The following is a 12,727-nucleotide window of genomic DNA, read 5'->3' as shown; positions in this document are numbered from 1 at the left end:
GTGCCATGTCAAGACACAAAGTAGTGACATGAACACCAAGAACTCGTTACCCTTAGCATTCTATGTCTAAAATGACTCTCGTGGATGCCAATGAACACGGATGTTCACAGAGATCTGGAGTAAGGGGTGAGGGTACGTATTAGGAAGCTCTTTTGATCGAACACCTAATCCCGCCCGCCTCGATAGCGGCCTCTACTAATGATTAGGGAAAATCGTCTATACTCGATATATTGTCGATTATATGGATGCAATGCAACAAACAACGTTTTAATCCTAGCATGTGAGAATTAGACTAAGTCGGTGAACAAGTAATTTAACATACAATAAATGTCAAAGTCGGGATTTAGGTTCAATTACATGTGAAGGCATATAAGCAATACAATAAAAGGAATACAATAATAATACAATGATGACAATTACAATAATTCCATTGGCTTAAATGATTTATGTCGAAAATACCTTTAAAACGGATAATTTAAGAAAAGAATAAATAAACAAATTAACGAACAGGAATTAGGGTGATAATACGATTAATAGTTAATTAATACGTAAGCAAAAACTAAGTCAAGGCAACACGGGAGTTCAGAGACATAAATCAACCAGGAACAGGCGCAGCAGAGCTGCACCCTCTGGAAGAGACGCAGCAGTTGCTGCGTCTGTTCCTTGGCTCAGTTCTGGCTGTGAAGCCGGAATTGCAAGTCGTTAATGTTCGTTGGTTAATTTAAGGCTTGATTATATTATTTACTCGGATGGAAGTGAATAATAGGTTATTTACATGTGATTGATGGTCATGAAAGCAATAAACATGGAACAAACAAATTAAAACGAATTAATTACAAGGTTTCAACGAATTAATCAACAAATTAATGAACTAACTAATTAATTAGGTTAAATATGATGAATTAATGATGGACGCGATGATAAACAGGTAAGAATATATCAAAGGTCGAATTCCAGAAACTCAATATGAATGAATCGAATTTCTACAACCCGGTTTGACTTTAATGACGAAAACCCGCAAATATTGGTTATTTGGGATTTAAGTCGGGAATTTAACGACGAATTATATGTTTAAAGATGACGAACAATATGTTAAATTATCATGTGGACGAAATAAGAACAAACAATGGCGAAGAAAACAAAAATAGACGAAACCAACAGAGAACGAAGGAAGAAGAAGAGAAGTAGGAATAGCGACAACCTCAGGAAGAGGCGCAGCAAGTGCTGCGTCCTTTCCAAGAGGCGCAGCAGTTGCTGCGTCCCTTCTCGACGTCTATCTCCTGTTAATCCGTAAAAAGGGATTTAAACAAAAGGGTTTTAGAAATCGGTTTTAATTGTATTTTCGACATAAACCTTACAATATGATTACAACAATAAATAACAATAAATAAAAGAGAGATTTACACTCTCAGACTTACATGTTTGACGAAACGAGATGAACTAAGTTAACGATTAGTGATGCTCGACTCGAATGTAACGAAAGTGCCCTCGTAAGAGGAAAACGATTAAGATATGATTCTCGAAAACGATTAAGACCGAAGGTCTCTATTTATACTAATCACACGGAGGAAGTAGGGTTTTCGGAGAAACTTTGGAAGTGAATCTCGAAAAGATATGAATAAGATACGAAAAATACGCAGAAAAGGACTTGGGAAGAGGCGCGGCAAGCACTGCGTCTCTTGGAAGAGGTGCAGCACCTGCTGCGTCCTTTCCCAAGTGGCTTCCTCCTGCGGAAGAAAGATTTCCGTGTTTGGTTTATGGAATAACGGAATAATTTGGTTTTCCTTAATATTTTGTGTGAATATTACGGGAAATTGTTTACCAAAGATTAAAAGATTTATAAAATATGGAATAGAAATATCCGGAACATTCCAGAACATTCTGACTCGGCATTTTAACGGTTATCAGAAAATGAAGACGGTTTTAGGCCCGGACTCCAAATGTACTCTAATTACTGCCAAAATGACCGTATCGGCACGTAGATGACAGTTAAGAGGTAGACATAAATGTTTGAGCGATCACTTGACGATAAACTTACGAACTGTCACAACTCGTTCCGCGTACCAAACATGCGGCCCAATCATCACCGGGTGGTTTGCGGGAGGTGCAGAAATGAGGTATCTACAGATGAGAAGGTTTTTATCATACAGTTTTATTAATGTACCGAAATCATGGGAAGACGAAGAAGTGCCTCATTTTGATCACCGTCTTGATGCCGATGTAGTAAGCTTGATTTATAATCAAGTTTATCCTAATTACCCACCTCCTAGTCAAACTTCTGTTTGGATGTTTAATTAATTTACTTAGCAAGTGACACTGTTCACCATCAGTTGTAGCCTTCCTTGGGTCTGATTTTTGCATTTTCAGTGCCTCATATGAACGACCGCTTCTCAGATTTATCAAGTTTACCGTCTCATGTGGATTCTTCTCATTTTGAGACGGTAATTGACCCTGCTTCCTTGAAGATTGATTAGTGGCTAATTGGGCAATTTGAGTTTCAAGTGCCTTAATTGACGCATCTTTCTGTTGATCACTCAGCTGCCACTGCTTCGTAAAGGCTTGCAACATGGATTTTAACTCACCAATTTCACTCACCCCACCGGATGATGATGCACCATGGTTAGGAGGAGTAAAAGAAGGAGGCTTCTGAAAGCCTTGTTGATTCTTATGTGGAGGGACATACAGCTGCTGCTGGTGCGGAGGAGGAGTAGGAATGAGCACATTTTGGCAAGTCCACCTCAAATTGGGATGGACTGCCTCTTGATTGTTGTAATAGGAACCCCCTCCTTGCCTATATTGCTGAAAGGCAAGGACTTGTTCCTTCTCCACAAGACAGCCAACAGCAGTGTGGCCATCATTACTCCCACATCTTTCACATGTGACGGTCTCTCCTCTAGTAAGAACATGGACCGTCTGAGGCTCCCCAGCAGCTTGTAACTCCAACTTGTCAAATCTAGCATTCATGGTCTCCAGCTAAGCCAAAACCTGCTAATCAACTGCATGAACTGTTCTAATCCCATCCCTCGGGTTTCCATATTCAGCACTGTGATTCGCCATCTCTTCAATAAGGGACCATCCCTTATCATCATCGGTGTTCTCCTGGAATCTCCCACTAGATGCCGCATCAAGTATGGCTCTTTGGTCGTCATACAGCCCATTGTAGAACTGATTAGCTAGAAACCATGGGTCAAAACCATGGTGAGGAATAGACCTCACCAACTTCTTAAATCGCGACCATGCCTCATAGAAACTTTCATCGGGAGCCTGTCTGAAACTGGTAATCTTGGCCCTCAACAGGTTGGTGCGTTGTGGAGGAAAATATCTCTTGTAAAATGCAAGAGCAAGAGACTCCCAATCTGTAACCCCAGCAATGTGCCGGTCCAAGTCGATCCCACTCCTGGGCAATCGGCTAAAGAGAAAGGAAATAGAACCTCCTTAATCTTATCTTGAGTTACCTCCTTAGTGGCAGGGATAGTAGAACAATAGTCTGTAAAGACCTCCATGTGCTTCCTCGGGTCTTCACCAGCCACACCTCTATAGATATTCCTCTCCACCAGATTGATATAAGAAAGACGGATGTCAAATGTATTCCCATCCTCGGTCTGGAGATTGAAACCTTTGGGAATAGAGGAGGCTTTAGGCACTGAATGACTAGAAAGTTTAGGCATCCTTACTTTAGAAATCGGACTATCTTCCTCGAAAAGAGAATGATGTAGCTCTGGCTCGAAAGTACTCAAGTCTTCCTTTCGTGATTTTCTCTGCAGACGAAGTCTATGCCTGAATAATCTCTCTGCTCAATCACCAAACTAATTCAAACCTGTTTGACCTGGGCATAAACAACACTGAAAGAAAATGAATAAGAACCGCCTCAAGGAATAAAAATTCCCCGAGACGGAAAAAATAAACTAACGAAAACAAATAGGGCAATTGCCTCCCCGAACGACGCCAAAATTTGACACGTCCGTGTGTATCTGCAAAAATAAACTAACTAAACTAACTATATAGCTAGGAAAGTCAGGTCGATCTCCACAGGGAGGCAAGATATTTGTAGAAGTCCGTCTATTTGGTCACAAATTGGGGGGGGGGGGGGGGTTGTTTGAGTTGTTTTCTAAACTACGAAGTTTTAAGGGAAGAGAAATAAAGAGCAAGAGCAGTAAAAGCAAGAATTGAGGATTAAACTATCAGATAGAGAGGGACATAACAGGATTTCGGTTCACTACGGCAGTCCAGTGACTTAGCTGTAAATGACTCAGACGAATTAATGTAAGACGGATGTTGAATGGTCCTTTCGGTCCACTTCCTATCCTAAAATACCACTAACTTAACTTTCATTCTCGTCAGGGTAGTCTACTGTTCATAGCAGGCCTATTTAGTCCAATCTTTCGATCTAGGATTAATTTTAGCCTGATTAAAGGATGACTCAAAAGCGTGCACTCAACTAAGTCGATAAATACAATTAAAATGCTATGGTGACAGAGTCTCGTAATTAATTCATCTGTTTCATTTACTACATCGTCACTTTCCTACCGCAGATCCCCTAATCCCAACATGGAAGGGGTTTAGCTACTCATGTCGCTAATTAAACTAACAGCAGATAATATTCCAGCAGTAAACATTATGAAATAAACAATAAATCGCATAAAAGTAAATTAGGGCAGAAGGATAAATACAACGAAACGAAGAATTAAAGCAAACAAGAGATTAATTATTAATAAGAAAAGAGAAGAGGATTACAATCTTGCGAATCCGGCGTAAAGAACACAAAATCCGAGTGAAATAAATCCAAAAAGCAAGGTTACAGTGAAGAGAAAAGCAACGTAGTAAGGTTTACAGTAGAAAATTTAGATAATGAAAGAGATTCCTCCTAATGACCTAGTAAAGCGTGCTTAAATAACAAAGTAATTAAGTTTAGCAAAATAAACACTCACACGGGCTGTTTTAAAGCCCATAATAGCGAAACCACTCGATCGAGTGGATTAAAACCACTCGATCGAGTGGATTAAAACCACTCGATCGAGCAAACCTCCAGCAGCATCTACTCGATCGAGTAGAAAGTTACTCGATCGATTAACTCGTCTTTCTACAGCTTAAGGATCGAGTAGAATTCTACTCGATCGACCATCCTGGGACATAAAAACCACTCGATTGAGTGGTAAAACTGCTCGATCGAGTTCTTTGTCTTCAAATCAGCTCAAGTCCGTCACCGACTGCCTCGTAATGCGTGCCTTGACACTTCCAAACACAATATCTCACTCTGGAAAATCCCGTCTCCTCTAAATGCATGCAAAAAGGACGAAAAAGAGTACGATTCCACTACTTTCGCGTTCATTTCTACAAAATGGACAAAACGAACCAAAGTAGCCAATTCGGGGCAAAATACCATAAAAACAGTATAAAAATGCATAGAAATACGTGCTGAAATAGGCTAAAAAGACTATATATTATGCACGTATCAAATCTCCCTAAACCGAACTTTTACTTGTCCTCGAGTAAACTAAAATGCAACTAATGGAACGGAAATAATAACTCAGAGCTAGCTTAACTTATCTACTTGAACCAATTTAATGCAACAAAAACTAACAGTTAAAGCTAAGCAGTCAATACGCAAACGAGTTATAAGCTATTCAGAAATATAGCTAACCTATCGACCTTGCAAGACCAACAAAATCGGACTCTCTCGTGGTCACTCTTCTCTCATGAAGCAAAGGGTGAATGTTATATGTAAAAGAGAGAAGAAAAGACAGTCACTCACCTAACTGCGACCTACATAGCATGCATGCAACAAAAATGAAAGACAATTCAAGTACTAATGCACACACTCCAACCAATAATGTCCGTCACAGCCGAGGGCTTACAAATAATTTGGGAGTAGTGAGGTTCAGGTGAGAAAAGGCAAAAAACATTATGGAAATGTGGAGGTAAAAGCGTCAAGCTAGTTCCAATCAGGACCATAATGAAACCATCCGAATCTCAACTGACTGAAAAACTAAGTACGAGTGCCCTTCATTTGGCACAAAGCTCACTAAACTCAAACACAATCTCCTCAAAAATATAGAATAAGAACGGAGGAGTCAGACGGTCACAAACTTTCCTTTTTTAATACCGTCTGAATGAACTAACTGAAATAAATCAACTTTTTTTTCAAACTTTCTTTCTTTCTTCTTCTGATTCACGTTTTCAGCTCTTTTCTTTTCATTTTTTTCATTTTTTTTTTCACTTTCACGTCTTTTTCTTTTTTTTTTTCTTTTTCAATTCTTTTTTTTCTTTCTTTTTCTCCTTCCTCTATACTTACACCAACTCCAAAACAAGAAATACGGGTCAAAATGCAGCCAGAAAAACATACCACAAAAGACATACTAACTAGCTTGACTAGGCAGCCTTAGTTTGGGATGTAGGTAATGGGTCAAAAAGGCAATTTTTGGCTTATGTGGAGCTAAATGGATGAAAAATGTAAAGAAAGGGAAATTTGCAAGCACCTCCCTGCATCTGACACCAACCACAAACCCGAATATGTGCATTTGACGAGAAATTGAATGTCATAAAAGTGCAAAAATGATGAACATGCTATGCAAGGAGTACTACTCTCAATTCCTATGTAAACCGGTCATGAATGTCACCAGTTATAAGGCTCTAAAACTCAGAATTTATTAAGTAGTTTGCCAATTTATCAGGTCAAGTCTAAACAGTCAACTATATTTGAACAGAAACTCGTAGACCATGCGTATGACAAAGCTAATAACTATCAAAAGAAGTACAAGGCTCAAGCAAAATGACAAGTTATAGTGCATTATCATCACGGAAATCTATTGTTCCGACTCAACCTATATGCAAAAGTAAATGTGAATTTTTTTGATTTTTTTTTTAAATTTTCTAATTTTTTTGGATTTTTGATTTTTTTAATGAAATAAATAACAATGCAAGCTGAAAAATAAACGTGAATGCAAAACAAATGCAAATGCAGACTCAAAAGGATGCAATACCCTCCCCAAACCAAAACGGACAACGCCCTCGTTGTCCTCCAGCATACACCAGCAGAAAAATACAGGGGAACGGGAATATACAACCGATAATAAATAAAAACAATAAATAGAAAGGGGACAAAATAAAAGAGTAAGAGATACATACAAGATACGAACTTCCCCAAACCAGCCAGAAAACTGGGAGAAGTGAGTAGACCAGTAGCTACTCGTCGTCGTCGTCCGCCGTCACACGGACGTCCTCCACCCCGAACTCGGGATCTCTCTCCTCCTCTCTCCTCCTCTCTCCTCGGCGCGAGCTCTCTCCACCGCCACCTCTCGAGTCCTCGTCCTCCTCCTCGTCGGCGACTCGGGTACCCCTCGGTGGGTACTGTAGAAGGAAGGGTGTGGCCAACCCTCTCGGGATCGGACGGTGTCGCCGCAAGTGGTACTCGTACACGGGGTGTAAGCAAGAGCCAAATCCCTCCATACGAGCCCGACGCTCTGCAACCTCAAGCAACAAACCGTAAACGGCGCCCCCTTGGTCCAAGACCGCGGGCGCCACAAAGGGAGGAGGTGGTACGAAAGTAGCGGGTAGGACCGGCTGAGCCTGTGTCTGGTCAGTGGCAGTGGGAGTAGGAGTGGTAGTAGTAGTAGTAGTGGGAGTAGGGGTCGGGATGGGAGTAGCCGTGGAAGGCTGGGTACTCCCTGAAGGTGTGGACCCCTCTCCAGTCTCAAGACGCCGCTTCTTGGCGGCGGGTGCAGAAGGAGTAGGTCGGAGAGGAAGGAGAAGGTCAGGCAGTGGTGGCAGTCGGGCGTCCCTAGAAACAGTAGGAAGGGGCTCTAGATGGGGGAGAGTCTCACAAGGTAAGTCTACAGACAGGAAGCCGTCAATCTTCCATGTCTGGTAGTCTGGGGTCAGCCAATGCTTTGAGAAAGCATGGCATCCAGACTCAGTAACCTCTCTCCCTGGAGGTACTGCAAGTCACGACGCCAAACGGGGATGAGCGAGTGGGCAAGAATGGTGGCTATGCCACCGCAGGCAATGGTTCCCGTCTCCTTCAGCCCCTGGCTCTGAAGGTACTGGGCGGTCAAGTAAGCTATGTTGAGGGTAAAAGGACCCTCGCAGTCGATGTTTAGGTAACCGCCCAGGATGGAGAGCTCGGTGTTTGTGATGTTGTTCGGCTCCTTTCGGCCGAAGATAGTGCTCCCCATCAGTCTAAGGAAACAACGGACAGGGGGAAGGTGGACCTGTTATAGCTTTCGCTCCCTAAAAGTGGTCTGGGCCAGGACCCTCCAAAGTTGACGGAAGACCCTCCTGGGTGGGGCAGTCTCGCCCGTAGAGGTAAGACCAAGTAACCTACCAAACTCCCCTAAGGTCATCGGAAAAGTCCAGTTAAACAACCGGAAGGACACTGAAGAACTAGTGGGGTCATCATCGTGTGCCCCGGAGGAGAAGGTAAAGGAGCTGAGAAACTCGAGGCTCAGCTCTAAAAAGGTACGGCCGCTCATAGTGATGAGTCCGGCCATCCCCGTGCCCCGTATTAAAGCACAAATCGACTCGTAAATGCCGAGTCTCTCAAGTGCCGATTTCTCTAGAAATCGGGAAGGTACATGTACACAGCCTAGCAGGTGATAAAACTTCTTACGATGTAAAGCGTTAACAAAATGTACCTGCAGATAATCTGGGTGAGAGTCGAGGGAAGTGTCCCCTCGGACTGTGACCGTGCCACAAGTAGAAGTAGCGGCAGCTGAAGTAGAAGCAGTAGAAGTAGAAGTGACTGGAGCTGGCGTAGAACGAGACTGTCTACGACCCCGGCCTCTGGAACCCGAAGTAGTAGCCCGTGCAGTGACGGTGTGAGGGACCAGGGCGGCTCTAAAAGCTGCTGCGGCTGCTGGCGAGTCCACCACAGGAGTAAAAGTAATGGCTGGTGTAGGAGTAGTGGCTGTTGTGGCCACCACTGAAGAGAGACTAGCAGCAGTGCTAGCAGTGGTGGTGGCCGTAGAGGAAGTGGCAGCCTGAACTGAGCTAGCAGCAGAGCTAGCTGGAGCAAAAACTGTACCTGCAGCTAAAACTAGGAACACTAGGGCTGCGGTAGCCACTAAAGTGGAGACAGTGGCAACAGCAGGGGCCACTGTCTCAGACAGAGACGGACTAGAGGATGAACTAGTAGAGGGTAAAGAGCTAGAATCCATCCTGTATACAAAGGGTAAGGGGTATGATAAGAAACACCGGCTAATAGTGGCTAAAATCAGCACGAAAAACCAGCAGAAACAACATGTGAAACCCCTACCAGTCGAAAATTTCGACTTACAACACACAATTTCCAACAATTCCTCAAAAATTTCGAATTACAGCGTGTAAACAGCGGTAGGGAACGAGATAGCAGGTAATGACAACAACAATTAACAACAACTGAGGTTAATTAAATCATGGCAGCATATAACCCGTCTGACAGTCGAAAAGTTCGACTAAAACAACCATAATCGCGAAAATCTCGCGCAAAATTCGAATTGATCATGCAACAACAACGAGGAATGCAGATATATCATCAAGTAAGACAATTAAGGGCAAATAGAGACAATTAAGGTCGAAAATTCGACCAACAATGGATATTCAAACCCTAATTTCAATTTTACCTCATAAAATTCAAAATAATCGAAATTAAAATGCAAAGAGGGTGTAGAAATCACTTACTTGATGGGAATGAACCTACAAATGCAATTAATCTTCAAAGAAACAAGCAAAACAAGCGATTTTTTGATCTCGAACCGCAAACCCTAACCCGCGTTAAAAACCGTGAAGATGAGCACAAATAAAGGGGAAATTATGGGGCTTTGAAAGATTAATAAGCAAGAAACAGATTGTAGGTGGCGGATTTGGAGATTGGGCAAGAAAAATGGGGATTTGGGGATGAATTGATCGCAAATAGGGGTTAGACGAAAAAATTAGGGGAAAAATGAATTAGAAATCAAAGGAATAGAGTTTAAGAAACAACTCCCTGCGTCCCTTTGCAAATCCACTCGATCGAGTGGTTTTAAACTACTCGATCGAGGACTGTGCTGATCCATCTACTCGATCGAGTAGAATTCTACTCGATCGAGAACTCCCATTTATTGCTTTACTCGATCCGACTGGAAAAAGCATTCGGTCGACCTATTTTTCACTCGATCGAGTACAAAAAGTACTCGATCGAGTTCTTTTCTCGCGTAAGCTCTTGAATTTCGTCTATTCTTCCCTTGGAATGCGTAAAACTTCCCCAAACCTGCATAAAAACACATGCAAAAATATCCCAACATACCAAATACGCAGAAGAACAGTCTATAGTCTTAAATCTACGCTAAAAACTGTCTAAAACTAATTGTCCTAATTAAAAGCAATAAAACAAATTCAACGGAAAATTCAAAAATTATCTATTACAAAGTGTTAAACGGGGCATTTCCCCGCTCAATTCCCAATGCAATTCAGTAGCCCCTTGAAGGGCTCCTAACTGGAGGACGTCATCTCAGCAACGTTGATTGTCCTCTTCAACTTCCATGAGCATGAATTATCATTTGAAACGGTAGGAGGGGAGTAGTTCACATCAACATAAGCGCGAACTTTCCTCATCCTCGCTCCTCTATCACCAGCTGTAGCGTCATCATCTCCAATTTGATTGACAGTAATTGCACCATGTCCCTTAACAGCTCCTTCATTGCTTTCATCTGTACCTGCGGCAAGGAAAACAGACGAACTTTCCTCCTTTTTGCTCTCAGTCTGAGGCGGAGGGGTAACAATTGCAGCACAATACTCCAAATTTTCATCTGAAGTGTCAATAATAGGGTCAATAGAAGAGAGAGCATTGCAAGGCTGAGCTTGCATGGGAGCCCTCCGGAACTTACTCTGATGAAAAATAAGCTCCTCGTCCCCTACCTGAAATGTCAAAGTCTTTCCCCCGACGTCTATAACTGCACGGGAAGTAGACAAAAATGGTCTCCCTAAAATAATAGGGGTGTGTGCATCTTCAGGGATGTCTAAGACAAAGAAATCAACGGGAATAAAGAACCTCCCGATCTGAACAGGTACGTCTTCTACTATACCTAGTGGCCGTGATATACTACGGTCGGCCATCTGAACGGTCATGTTAGTGCAACTCAGCTTTGTCAAACCAAGTCTCTTAGCCAGAGACAACGGTAAGACACTCAAGCTACCGCCTAAATCGCATAGCGCGTTATCAATAAAATGGGTACCGATATGACACGGAATTGAAAAACTACCCGGGTCTGACTGCTTAGGAGGTAACTTATTTTGAAATAGGGTTGACCCCACCTCAGTCAAAGCTACGGTCTCACTATCACTAATATTCCTCTTACGCGATAAAATTTCTTTCATAAACTTAAGGTAAGAGGGTACCTTTGTCAGCAACTCGGTGAATGGCACAGTAACTTCCAAGCTTTTCAGAAGTTCAACAAATTTGCCGAATTGTTGATTGGCCTTAGTATTCTGCAGATGCCTCGGGAAGGGAACCGTGATAGGTATCTAGAGTCCCTTGTTTCTCTCTTCCAATGTGTCTTCCGGAGAAAGCTTTGTATCCTTTGGACTCTTCTTACCTCTCGAACGAGGTCTTTCCGGTGATTTATCGCTTAAACAAGCACTAGCAGGCTCTCGAATAAGCTTCCCGTCATCAAAACTACTCGATCGACCAAAATACCCATTCGATCGAGTAGAATCTTTATCAACATCACTCGATCGAGTGAAATTTTCACTCGATCGAGCAACTCCATTTTGCTCTTCACTCGATCGAGTAGAAAAACTAGTCGATCGACCACTTTCTTCACCAAAACCGCTCAATCGACCACCAGAAACCAGTCGATCGAGCACTTGCTTTGCCGTGAACTTGTTTTCTTCACCAGAACACTGTTCACCATCAGTTGTAGCCTTCCTTGGGTCTGATTTTTGCATTTTCAGTCCCTCATATGAACGACCTCTTCTCAGATTTATCAAGTTTACCGTCTCATGTGGATTCTTCTCATTTTGAGTCGGTAATTGACCCTGCTTCCTTGAAGATTGATTAGTGGCTAATTGGGCAACTTGAGTTTCAAGTGCCTTAATTGACGCATCTTTCTGTTGATCACTCAGCTGCCACTGCTTCGTAAAGGCTTGCAACGTGGATTTTAACTCACCAATTTCACTCACCCCACCGGATGATGATGCACCATGGTTAGGAGGAGTAAAAGAAGGAGGCTTCTGAAAGCCTTGTTGATTCTTATGTGGAGGGACATACGACTGCTGCTGGTGCGGAGGAGGAGTAGGATTGAGTACATTTTGGCTAGTCCACCTCAAATTGGGATGGACTACCCCTTGATTGTTGTAATAGGAACCCCCTCCTTGCCTATATTGCTGAAAGGCAAAGACTTGTTCCTTCTCCACAAGACAGCCAACAGCAGTGTGGCCATCATTACTCCCACATCTTTCACATGTAATGGTCTCTCCTCTAGTAAGAACATGGACCGTCTGAGGCTCCCCAGCAGCTTGTAACTCCAACTTGTCAAATCTAGCATTCATGGTCTCCAGCTGAGCCAAAACCTGCTTATCAACTGCATGAACTGTTCTAATCACATCCCTCGGGTTTCCATATTCAGCATTGTGATTCGCCATCTCTTCAATAAGGGACCATCCCTTATCATCATCGGTGTTCTCCTGGAATCTCCCACTAGATGCCGCATCAAGTATGGCTCTTTGGTCGTCATACAGCCCATTGTAGAACTGATTAGCTAGAAACCATGGGTCA

The 12,727-nt window shown here is 42.6% G+C and overlaps 1 pseudogene; it reads left to right on the top strand.

The window, feature by feature from the left end:
* The first annotated feature begins 3,190 nt into the window (after positions 1-3,190).
* LOC141639236 (small nucleolar RNA R71) lies at positions 3,191-3,291 on the top strand (annotated as a pseudogene).
* The last annotated feature ends 9,436 nt before the right edge of the window (positions 3,292-12,727 follow it).

The sequence above is a fragment of the Silene latifolia genome, unplaced genomic scaffold (genome assembly GCF_048544455.1).
Source record: "Silene latifolia isolate original U9 population unplaced genomic scaffold, ASM4854445v1 scaffold_309, whole genome shotgun sequence".
NCBI classification, from domain to species: Eukaryota; Viridiplantae; Streptophyta; class Magnoliopsida; order Caryophyllales; family Caryophyllaceae; genus Silene; species Silene latifolia.
Note: the sequence above shows the minus strand (reverse complement) of the source record. Positions and strands in the feature narration are given on the sequence as shown.